Genomic DNA, 12487 nt, shown 5'->3' with positions numbered 1-12487 from the left:
TGAACGGGGGAGGGGCAGAGAGAGAGGGAGACACAGAATCGGAAACAGGCTCCAGGCTCTGAGCCATCAGCCCAGAGCCTGACGCGGGGCTCGAACTCACGGACCGCGAGATCGTGACCTGGCTGAAGTCGGACGCTTAACCGACTGCGCCACCCAGGCGCCCCTAAGTTTATTTATTTTGAGAGAGAGAGAGAGAGCATTCAAGCAGGGAGGGGCAGAGAGAGAGAATTCCAAGCAGGCTCCACGCTGTCAGCACAGAGCCTGACACAGGGCTTGATCACACGAACCATGAGATCATGACCTAAGCCAAGATCAGGAGTTGAACACTTAGACTGAGCCATCCAGATGCCCCTTAAAGTTTTATTTTTGTAATGCTTTAAATTTCCAGTGAATGGCAAAAACTTAAAGAGAAGGCAAACTGCATCAGGAATAGTGTGTAGTAGTCAAAGAAGGAATTTCCTCTCTGAAATTAAAAAAAAAAAAAAAAGCACCTTAAACCCTCAAAGGCAGAACATCATATACTAAAGAAAATAAGTGTACAAAAAGAATCTGAAGAAAACTGGAGGAGACAAAATCAGCACGCTCATAATGCTTTCACAGGGAAACTGTCAAAGTCAACAACACCCAAGGATAAATGAGTAAAACATGACTTTGTAACAAAATATGTAAAAGTGGGTTTGGTGTTAAGAGGACAGAATAGCAGAGGGAAAAAAATGGACAGAATAGCAGGATGATCAGAATTGCTGGGAATCAGTGGGGAGATGAGCGGTTTAGAAAGTCGTTTAGGGAGGAAAGTTCCGTTTTGGAAGAAAGGTCATGAACTGGTGAAAAAGCATGTAAGGCTTGGCTGGCAGTGGAACGGGATGGTACTGCAGTCACCAAGTAGCACTGCAGTCCCCTGCAACAAACTCTGAGTCTAACTGTCCCCGCTGGGATGAACCAGACTTAGTAGCAAGAACGATTTCACAGTGCTTCCCCAAGACGAGGAACACTGCTATACAGATGAACAATTATCACAAACCTCTAAGAAATAAGAGGTTCCACTCACATTTGCCAAACACTCAGAGACCAAGTGTGCCAAGAGCTAATGACAAATCCAAAGGACAAGGCACAGGGGTTTTATGTGTGTGCGCGTGCATATCTGTATGCATGCGTCGAGAAGGAATATTCAACAAATTTAACTAATAGAATGTATCTGAAAAAATTTTTTAAGAATTCAAGAGATTTTAAGACATCATCAAAATAGCTTTTACATAAACTTTCTTAAAAGGTCAATTTTTAAGTGAAATTGATGGTGATTAATTCCTCCCTTCCAACTAAGCCCAACATCTCTACCAATAGCAGACTGACTTACTGCCTTCCAGATAAGCAGTCTTTAGCAATTCACTCATTTATTTAAATTTTTTAATGTTTATTTATTTTTGAGAGAGAGAGGGAGAGGGAGAGAGAGAGAGAGGAAGAGAGAGAGAGAGAAAGAGAGAGAGTACCAGCCGGGGAGGGGCAGAGAGAGAGGGAAACACAGAATCCGAAGCAGGCTCCAGGCTCTGAGCTGTCAGCACAGAGCCTGATGTGGGGCTCAAACCCACGAACTGTGAGATCATGACCTGAGCTGAAGTCGGATGCTTAACTGACTGAGCCACCCAGGTGCCGATTTACTCATTTATTTAAACAGTTCACAAGCACTAAAAGATGTTGGGCACAGGGTGAGGCACTGGGGATATAGAAATAAAGAGGCAGACTCTGATCTCAAGTTGCTCACCAGGTAGATGAGATAAATGAGTAGATAAATACTGTAGAGTAGAACAAGTACTAATAAAGATAAATTGAGAGGCAATTAAACTATGAGAAAAAAAACCGAAGAGAGATTTGAGAGGTGGTTCCAAGCAGCTGGAAGTATTAGCATATTCAAAGTAGAAAAGCTTGGGAATAGAGTAACTGACACTTTCCCAATCCCACGGTGAGACAGAAAATATTAATCTCTCCCATCACAAATTAATAAACTGGATTAGCCACAGTCACCCAGGCAAACAGTAGGTTAACTAGAAAAAAGATTATAGGCCACATGATGCTTATCAGTTTTAAGAGATCAATATATTCTCCTTTCTCAACTGTCATGTTCGCACTTGAAATCCAGTTCAGGTCAACAAAACTGGAGAAATACTACACAGAAACTAAGCAAAAAGCCACCCATGAGAAAATTAAGTATATGCCTGTGTAGTATTTTTACGTTTCGGCATCTCGGCTTCAGTGGGCACTTAGTACCACTTGACGTTTTCCAAGGAAGGGAAGGGGTAGCAATCTGTACGTTTTGGGGTCTTGTGTGAAAAAGTACCCAACCCTATTTAGGTAATTTCACAAACATCTCAGGCAATGGCACTATCAGTGTGGCTTCCAAATTAACTGCATGATGTATATAAGAGCCAAGTGTGTGGACGATTCACTGACATCTCTTCAAACAGCTATACGCAGTTTTATTAGGCATGATCACCTAAATGCACTTTTAGGTATCAACAGGACCATACTCTCGACTGTATTAAGGTTCTTAGGTATCATATCTTAAAAAGCAAAATGTTTTCAATCAGAATGCATCTCTAAAATAAATAGGACTTAATATTCCAACATTTGCTTTAAAATGTCTTTTCAGGAAAACATCTATCCACAAATGATATAAAAATATAGAATACAATGCTCCCATGTGCTCTTATTCTAAAAGTTCTTCAAGAGATACGTACATTCTACAAGTGTTCCAATTACTACTTTTGATGCATGTTCATATATGCTGCAATATCTAGACATGTAAGTAATTAAAACCCAGTGACTGATATCTTAGAACAGAGGTTGACAAACTACAACCTTCAACCACAACCGGCTCGTGTAAATAAATCTTATTACAATACAGCCCCAAACAAATTGTCTATGGCTGTTCATGCAATTTGCAGAGCTGAGTAGTTGGGACAGAGACTACATGGCCCACGAAGCCTACGTATTTACTATTTGACCCTGAACAGAAAAAGTCTGTCAACCCCTATCTTAAAATCATCAGACTAATGACCTGACAAATTATGTCGCCTAAGAGTTTACCTAGCCTGGATGATGAACTACTGAATACAATGAAAGAGAATTCTTCCCCAAAACATCCAAGTCAAAACCCACAGGGAAGCAAACCTCTGCTGATTCATTCCAAGTCATATAATTGTCAATCGTGACTAAAAACTAAACTTTCAAAGCAAATGGATTCAACTCTTAATCTTTTAAAACCTGTGTTACATTAAAAGAACAAACATACAAACTTACTGACTTTCACTGTCACTTGTATAGTTAACCACCACCAGGGAACCATGCAAGTTATTCTTTTACTCAAGCTGGCATCCAAGAGCCCACACACAGTGAACCAGTAAACAAAGTAGGCCATAATCTTTCTAACTTTGCTTTCACCTGTCACGACAGAGAATGGGATGGTAAGTGGAACGTCCAAAATCTCTTCTTCTGGATGTATTCAGCCTCTTCTATGCTTACTAGTCTAAAAATCCCAAAGTTGGTATGTAAGTCATAGGGAAGAATTACAGTCAAGTAAGTCCTGCTGGATCTATTTGCCATTCTTCATTTATTTTATCTAAGTAAGCACTAGGCCCAATGTAGTGCTTGAACCTGACCCCGAGATCAAAAGAGGCATGATCTACCCACTGATCTAGCCAGGCACCCCTCTTTATGCCATTCTTCAAATAAGAAAAAAAAAAAAAAAAAGCTAATACTTTTTTTGCTATAAAAGTTGTATTTAAGAACTGATGTCTGTTAAAAAATCAGGGATTACATTTTTACATATCATTCTTAACAGTACTGAGTCTACCATGTCTAATTAATACAGAAATTGACAAATCATTTATTTACCGATTATTATTATTCTCCAGTTACAATAGGAGACAACGCCTATTCGTAAATACAGACAAGTCTTGAATAGCCTCTGCTTGAATACCCTAAGTGTTTAGCCAAAGATGCATCAACACGCAGCCTGGTACCCTCGACAATACCAGTGCAGTTACAGGTTGTAAGGTGACGTGAACATAAAGCTAAATCAAGCATTTAATAAGGCGACGGGATGCCAAAATAACCAGGAAACAAAGTAAAATAACTGATTTTCTAACTACTCATACCATCTCCCCCCTTCATCTTTGGTGCTTTCCTAGCTATTGTGCATAAAAAGAAAACGGGGGGAAATATTTAACAGTACAATCAAGTGACAACCAGTTTACCACAGATGACCAGATTTACACAAAAGTCTTCCCTTCTGCTTTTTAAAAAGGAAGTTAAGTCAGATCTTGATCCTATTCCTCACCTGCAGGATATTCACAAGACAAACTCCTAAAGAGCCTTCAAATGTAAATAATTTTCTGAAGGCTGTTTTCTCATGAAATTGATTCACGTGAGCTACGGATTTATGTTAGCAGGAGGGGCAAATTACTCCTAAGACTGGACAAGCAAGTGCGGGGGCGATCTTCAGAAGGTACCCTGATGAAAACCTGGAAACCCCACCCAGCTCTTAACTTTCTCGGCTTTTTCTAGTCCCGGCTTCTGTGCAAAATCCAGAGAAGCAGAACTTCCTCCTCACTGCCTGCCTCTATCTGAGGCCTTGTGCCGAAATTCAGACCGCTAGTTATCCAAGTACCTTCTTAAGGTAGTCGTAAGGCTCAAGCCCGCTCAGAAAACAGCAAAAAGGTTTGCTTTCTTGGATTAGAAGAGAGCAATTACAGGGTTTGGCGGCCGTGTTTGTCAGGAAGGGTAGGGCAGAGAAAGAGGGAGAATCCAGAGATTGAGCTCCATCTAGTCCCAGGAACCACCCCCATGGGCGGCTAGACTGCCCTCGGTACTTCCCTGCCTCCTCTGCTCGGGAGGGGAGAGCGGTGGGTCGGGGTCTGGCTCCCCTGAGCTACTTCCTGGTCCGATCGGACTCGCCTTCGGACACCCGAAACGCCCCCGGCCCGGCTCCCTCGCCCTTTGCCCTGTCTCCTCCCCTCTCAGTGACCCACCACCACCGGTCCCCTCCCATCTAACATGGCCGCCCCACCCGGCCCACCCCCCCGGCACAGCCTAACAAACTAGGGGGGGAGGGGGGGGGGGGGGGTCCGCGGTACCGCCTCCCCCAAGCCCATTGGCGCGGCAGTCTCCGTCAGCCTGCCCCATTGGGCCGAACGGCCTGCCACTCCGCGCTGAGGGCTCCGCCTACGAGCCGCTTCAAGCTGCTTTGAGAAGACATATAAACAAATCCCGGGAGGGAGGCCCCTCTCGCCCGTCTCTGGGGCGGAGACGGGAAGGGGGAGCGGCTACCCCAGAGACACCCCTGCCTGGAGCCCCCCCACCTCCAGCTCGCGCTTCCTAGTCTCTTGCCTGCACGGTTCCAACCTTCGTGGACCCGGCCCTTCCTCACACGCCCCTCTCTCTCCTCCCCCTCCAGCCTCGCCTCCCCTCCCTTCTCCGGCCCCTCCCACCCGCTCGCTTCTCTGACAGGCCGGTTGCCGGCAGCCACGGCCCCGGGCTTGGAGGCAACAGTGAAGGGCCGGGCGGCCTGGCAGGACAGACGCCTGGAGCTGCCCACCCCCGGTCTACCCTGCCGCCCACCCGTGGGTCCCCTCTACCGCCGCCCCGCGCTTTTATATAACCGTCCCGGGCCGGGGGTGGGGGAGGGGAACCGGGGACCCCGTGACCGGCAGGCGGCAGCCTGAAGCTCGCGCGCCCCCAGACTCGGCCCTGGTCCCGGCCCCCGCCCCGCGCCGGCCCGGCTCAGAGCCCCGGCGCTGCTGCCTCGTAGGCCAGCGGCCCTCCTCCGCCCCTCGCCTGGCTAGTCCTCCAGCCCAGACCCCTGTGGGATCTGGGCGGAGGGCAACGGAGCTCACCTGTGCGTGTGGGGGCGGCTCAGGGGCTCGGTCCGGTTCCGCTGCAGGGGCCGCGGCCCCTCTCCATGCTGCCTCGGTTTGTTTTGTTTATGTCCTTCCTGACGGGTTCCCGGAAATCGCGTGACTCGCCCCCCTCACGTGGGCCGCGGCGAGGAGGAGGAGGGAGGCGGGGGCCCGCCGGCCTCGGGCCAATCGCGAGACGTTCTGCAGCCGGGCCAATCAGGAGCTCGGCCCGGCAGGGCACCCCTGTCACATGACGCCGGAGGGGCGGATTGCCGGGAAAAACCAGGAAGAGGGGGCGGAGCGGGGGCTTGGCGCCTGCCACTGCTGCGTGGGCGTGGGCCGACTTTGATACCCAGCCACACTCACGTTTGTAGGGGAGGTTCATTTACAATGACTTTCCCATCCAGCGTTTTATCTGATCTCACAGCTACACGGTGAGGCCTGAATATACGTATACTCGTTTATATTTATGTTTATGCCAATTTGCATTTACATTCGAAATTCAGTGAAACTTGAAGGGGGCTCCGGGACCATAGGGGCATAAGCTTAGGAGAGGAATTGTATCGACTGTTTTAGGTATGTCCTCCACATCTGAACCTCTTAATTTGCTGAGACTGACCTTGCCTTTAGTCTTTCGTTCATTCAACTAATACTTATTGCGTACGTAAGCCCCAGACACTGGGATCAACTATATTGCGTGCACATTTGAGAGAGAATACCTGTACACGACTGTACAAACAGGATGCTAACTAGAAGCGCCTACACAAACCTTCATAACACATGTGCCTGAGGTTTTCTTGTGCTCCCTAATCCTGTTGATAACAATAGCGACCTGAACGTGTACTGTGTGGTGGGCTCATCATCTCATTTAGTTCACCCTACAGGGACGCGCAATGGTAATACACACATTTTTGCAGAGGGGGAAATTAGGGCTCAGTGGGATTACTTGCTCAAGGTCAGGCAGCTAGTAAATGAACCAGCTGGGTCCGGAACCCAGATCTGTTACCATAGCCTGTGCTTCCAGACTCTTTATACTTCTTAAGGGCACAGAATTTATCTTCTGAGCACAGAACAGAAATATAACTTTAGTAGCCATGGAGAAAGGAGGATAGGAGAACAGAAATGCTTGGCCAGATTCCCTCAGGCTGCCATATTTCTCTTAGGAATAATTGCCTTAGAAAATGTGGCTCCTCTTTGCACAGACCTAGGAAGGAAGTATAATGTCAATGTCAAAACCACGGACTTTGTAATTGAAAGACTTCTAAAGATCATAAACTTCAAGAGGGCAGGGACTAGCCCCGTTGTTTTACTCTACCTTTCATGACATAGACAGTCATTAAATACTTGTTGAATAACATGCTGGATTTGAATCCCTGCCTCTACCATATGTGAACCAGCACAAATTATTTAACTTCTGTGAGCTTCCTCTGTAAGTACCTCATGGGGTTGTGAGAAGTGAGTGGAAAAATTCAGGAGGTACTTACCACAGTGCTTCGCATATGGTGAACAGTTAATGAATGGTAGTATTATCAGATTGTTTCAAAGACATCATTTAGAAGATGTACTGTAAACTAAATAGCAAGTAAGGGTAACTCTAGACTTTAGCAGTTTAACAGCCACTAAAATAATACCTTTGTAAACAATATTAATAGGTGGGCATATGTAGATACCTAAGGGGAAAGTAAATCTCACCTCTGTATCCTTCAAAATACTTTAGGGTCTCAATGCCCAGGGAAGAAATAAGTCTTTTCCCTACTGCACAGGAAGTAGCAGGATTGTAATTATTTTTTTTAAGTCTAACATACCACATTCTAATTTTCCATATCAACTGGAGTTTAAACTTGAAGCATCAATAGAAAAACTGGCTTGGGAAATTTGGGCCAGTTTCCTCTCACTTGTTCACATTTTGATTCATGTATTAAATCTCCATGGAACACATCACAGACTATCCTTTCACGTAATACTATGTTTGGAAAAACTCCAGCTGATGGTTAGCTCTTCCATTGTTCCACTGCCCTTTTGACACATCATTTTCACACTTCTGCTGGGCAACAGTTCGCTGGGATCAAGGAGCAGCCTGATTCTTCTAGCACGGGGCTCTGCCATTGAAGGGGTTCACTAGTGAGTTACATTGGATTCCCGACTTTGCATCTTCCCTTGTCTTGGAAAAGACAGTTTTGACTGACAGAGACATCACGGTTTGTTAATGACCATATCTTGCTCTGAAGTGAATGAAATCACTGACTGCTAATTGATTTGTGTTTCTCTGGGTTTTATCCTGCCAGATTGTGCCACAATCAAAATTGGCAGGAAGTTGGGACTCTGGAATAGCATTGGCTTGAGGCTCAGGAGCCTCTTGTTCTAGCCACAAAGTAGAAACCAACTGCCATCACCACTTCTCAAGTGCTTAACCTTGCTTCTGCAGAATCATTTACATAACCTTAGTCAAAAAAAAAAAAATATATATATATATTTTTTACACAAACATGACACAATGGGGGACACAATGCAATACTTAGAGGACTCCGCTGAACTCTTAAAAATAAATTATTTATTTTTTGATTAGGTAACATATACACAGCACAAAATTCAAAAGGTACAAAAAGGTATTCAGCGAATAGTAAATCTTTCCCCTACCCCTGTTCCCTGGCCATTCGTTTTCCCCTCTTAGAAGCAAGCACAAATGCCCATGCTCTGTGTAACCTACCAGCGATATTTTTTTTTGGATATGCTGACATTTCACCCACTTTAAACCTTAATGTATTTGAAACATTGTTCTTGGACCCAAGACTTCAATTTGAGCCCACTTACTATAGGGTCCAAGGTGAGGGGCTGGACCTCTCTGGGTTCCGATTTTCTCCTGAAAATAATTAAAATAATTTAAATGGTTGCCATGGGTCCTAGCTTGACTTACGACCTAAAGTTTGCAATTCTTCATTCGAGCACAGACTGAGCCCTGCCTGCTGATTATGTACATATTTAAATGAGTGTTATCCTTTTGAGTCTAAGTATTTTCTTTCCAGGCCCCTGTGGACCTGTATGATACCTGAAGATTTCACAGCTTCAGAAGTGCGATTGATTAACTCAAAGCTGGAAGCTCTCCAGGAAAAGCTGTGTCCTTCTCGCACTTTTAAAAACTGATTTTATTCCTGAGGACACTGGAGCATTGCTGAGGGTGAATCTAAAAAATACTAATTGATGGTTGGCAATCGGCACCCATCCCTCCTTTACTTCTCCTAAAAAACATTCTTTGGGGGAAGAAGAGTTCAGTTCTTCCCCTGGCCTAAACCTCTCCGTAGGATGCAGTATTCTTTATGTGACAGCTCTGAGCTTTGGTTTCTTCTCCCAGAAAGCCCCCAATTCTGTGCCAAGGCTCTTCTCCACTCTATCCGTTACTTCTTTACCCTGATTCCTCACTCCCCATATGGAGAACCAGGCCTACCATGGGATAGGAGCTTAATAACCCCTTATGGTCCAAATCCTATTTATCCTCCGTGGCTCAAGATCCCACATCTTTTATGAAGTCTGTTTCTACCATATCTACTACAGCCCTCATTAATACCCTTTCCTCTACCACCCAAATGAGCACTTAATGTACTTATTGCTTTGTACTATTCATATCATGTGTTATTATGTCCTCAATGAAATCGAGGCGCATACATTTGCAGCAATTTGTGGATGGAACTGGAGGGTATTATGCTAAGTGAAATAAGTCAGAGAAAGATAGATATCATATGTTTTCACTCCTATGTGGATCATGAGAAACTTAACAGAAGACCATGGGGGAAGGGAAGGGGAAAAAAATAGTTACAACAGAGAGGGAGGGAGGCAAACCATAGGAGACTCTTAAATACAGAGAACAAACTGAGGGTGGATGGGGGTGGGGGAGAGGGGAAAGTGGGCGATGAGCATTGAGGAGGGCACTTGTTGGGATGAGCACTGGGTGTTGTACGTAAGCCAATTTGACAATAAATTATATTTAAAAACATAAGTTAAAAAAAATAAACCAAGTGGCATAAACACTAATATGTCCTTGAATTAGGGAGAATGCAAAGCACGTCACTAGACAGCATAGTCAATCAAGCCTGTGCTTAGTGGTGAGTAGGGGAAGAGAAGAGAGAGAAATAAAATGACAAGTTGAACGTCTCATGTGTGCGTGAAGACACAGTCCTAGCCCTGGAGGAACCCAGAACCTGAAGGAGACTGACATGAAAAGCTTCCAATAATAACAACAGAGTTTATAACAGGGGAGGCCGCGGTGCAGGGGTTAACAACAAGATACCTATGTGTTTCAGGGCCAATTTCTTGCTAACGTATTGGGGCAAGGCACAAACTAAGCTGACTGTTCCTTGATTTCTGGCATAACTTCCCTCAGGTTGATTTTGAAAATCAAATGCAGAACCTGATGCATAATGGTGCTCCACAGTGTTGGCTCTCCCCTCCTCCACCTTCTAGGGAGGAATGTGACCAGAAGCTTCTTAGAAGAGAAGCAGCAGCAAAGGGAAAGTAGCCTGGCAAGAGAAGGCAGCCAGCAACTCAGACTGTTTGGTGATCCCGTTATCTTCCAAGGCGGCATTCCTGTCAAAATTGTTTTGTCTGTTCCACTAAGACTGAAAACTTCTAGGACAACTAGCAGTTCCTGTGGGATTTTGTTTTTTGCTTTGGTTTGGTTTTTTTGTCAGCACTGAGCTGAACATACATTGTTAGTATCAGCAACTCTAACTGATAGCAAACCAGGAAGCCAGAGAGTGAGAACAATCTAGCATTTGTTGTAGGAAAGATTCCCAAAGGACAGGTACAACAAGACATTCTTCTTGGTGAGGCCCGAAGTAGGCCGATAAAAACAGCAAGTGGAGGAACAGATTGATAAGCAGCAGGAACCAAGACCTGTAACTCTGATAATAGATTGCTGAGCTACGGATGGAAGTGTGCTCCGAAAGCCTCAATCCAGTGTAAAACTATGAAGCTGGATTTCCACATCCAGGAAGTGAACAGTCTAGAGAGGTTGCTAGAAGACAGAAATAAATAAGAATAAAAAGTTCAGAGAACTATGGGTGAAGTGGGGGGGGGGGGTCCTGTGTATCCCCGGTTTTTTTGTTTTCCCTGCAAATTCGCAATGTCATAAATTTCCCTGCTGTGACAGCAATACCAGGGAAGGTACCACCAGTGTTTTCACCCTGGCCTCACAGGGTCCAGCCCGGGAGTGAAATGTGTAAAAGAAATGGGTGGCACCCTCTACACCTGTTCTTACACACCAGTCACAGCAAGACATAAAGCACGTTAACAAACCTGAATGCCAACTGCAGGTACTATGGGGAAGATGCATGCCTTGGCCCCCATACCTCAGTGCCCACCTAGGCCCCTGCAGGGTGCCTGCCTTTCCATATAGACCCTGAGGACATCTTAGCAACCTGGTCGGCCCACCCATCGTCACTCAGGCTAAAGCCAGGATCATGGCTGCAGGAGTCCTGATGACCTGGCCACAGCTCTTCCCTGGTGCCCCTACAACCAGTCAGCTCGACATGAGGGGGCTTCTTGCCCACTATCCAAGCATCTCTTCCCAGCATGGCAAAACAAGGGAGTCACCTTTGGGAAAACTGGGAGTCGAGGTGGAGACTGAAGTGAGATTAGGACAAAGTAGGGGGCACTTTTCCTCTCCTTCTAAAAAAGGGAAGTAATAACAGTAAGCGGCCCCTGTAAACACCAAGGGAGAAAAGAGGACCAGATTGGCGGTCTTTTCTCCCGCCTGGGGGTTGGGGGGACACAGAGGAGTTGAGACTATTAGAAAGGGGAGAGATGTGCAATACTGCTCTTTGCCCTGTCCTGCCCCAGTTACAGTCTGGTGAAGGGTGAAGTCCTTAGGGCCTGGCACACAGTAGGCACCAGGGAAGGATCAGCTATTGTTGGTATTATTTTCTTAAGTAAACTCTTTGCCCAACATGGGGCTCAAACCCATAACCCTGAGATCAAGAGTCGTATGCTCCACCAGCTGAGCCAGCCAGGTGCCCCTACTGTTGATAGTACCTAGTAACAGTGGTTCTGAACTTTTCCAGAGGTTTCATGAAAGCCATATACTTGCTCCCCGGAAAAACACAGACAAGTGTACATGCACCTAATTTTGCGGATTTCAGGTGGTAGCCTCTGGGTGAAACTGGCTAAGTCACGTAACCGCAGTATCCCCAACTGTAAAATAGGAATATGTCCCACTTACTCATAGGATAAGGTATGTGAGGAAGCTGGAGGGGAGGGTGGTGCTGACTGCTGTCCAAGCCAAGGCGGCATTTACCATGGGTGCCCTTTAGATTCCTCTTTCTCTGCCCACCGCTTAAGAGAGGATGCTCCTAGCCTCCAGCCCAGACTGCGTCTCCACTCACTCTACATGCTCTTCCTGGCCCTCGTAGCCACACTCACAGGTTCAGTTATCTCCATGCTGGTGCCCCACACCCCCACCTACAGCCTGGGTTTCCTGCTCAACTTCCAGAGCCACATAACAATTGCCCACTGGGTATCTGCACGTGCATACCTCTGGTGCCGGCAAATTCCATCTGTCTACAACTAAACTCCTCACTGCCCTCATCTCAGTGAAAGGTTCCAGT

At 45.9% G+C, this 12487-nt stretch overlaps 1 protein-coding gene across 3 annotated transcripts in view; it reads right to left on the bottom strand.

Annotated features, from left to right (window-relative positions):
- Window positions 1-6042, bottom strand: part of CREBRF (CREB3 regulatory factor) — a 57293-nt gene extending 51251 nt beyond the window's left edge. For 2 of the 3 annotated variants that reach the window (XM_058723493.1, XM_058723496.1), the window contains exon 1: window positions 5889-6042. The gene's annotated coding sequence lies outside the window, so the exon portion shown is untranslated. Of the gene's footprint in view, window positions 1-4333; window positions 4993-5888 lie in introns of those variants that run through there. The other variant, XM_058723495.1, reaches the window with a different exon arrangement.
- Window positions 6043-12487: the final 6445 nt, after the last annotated feature.

This window comes from Neofelis nebulosa, chromosome 1 (genome assembly GCF_028018385.1).
Source record: "Neofelis nebulosa isolate mNeoNeb1 chromosome 1, mNeoNeb1.pri, whole genome shotgun sequence".
NCBI lineage: Eukaryota > Metazoa > Chordata > Mammalia > Carnivora > Felidae > Neofelis > Neofelis nebulosa.
The sequence above is the reverse complement of the archived record's forward strand: the minus strand, read 5'-3'. Positions and strand labels throughout refer to the sequence as shown.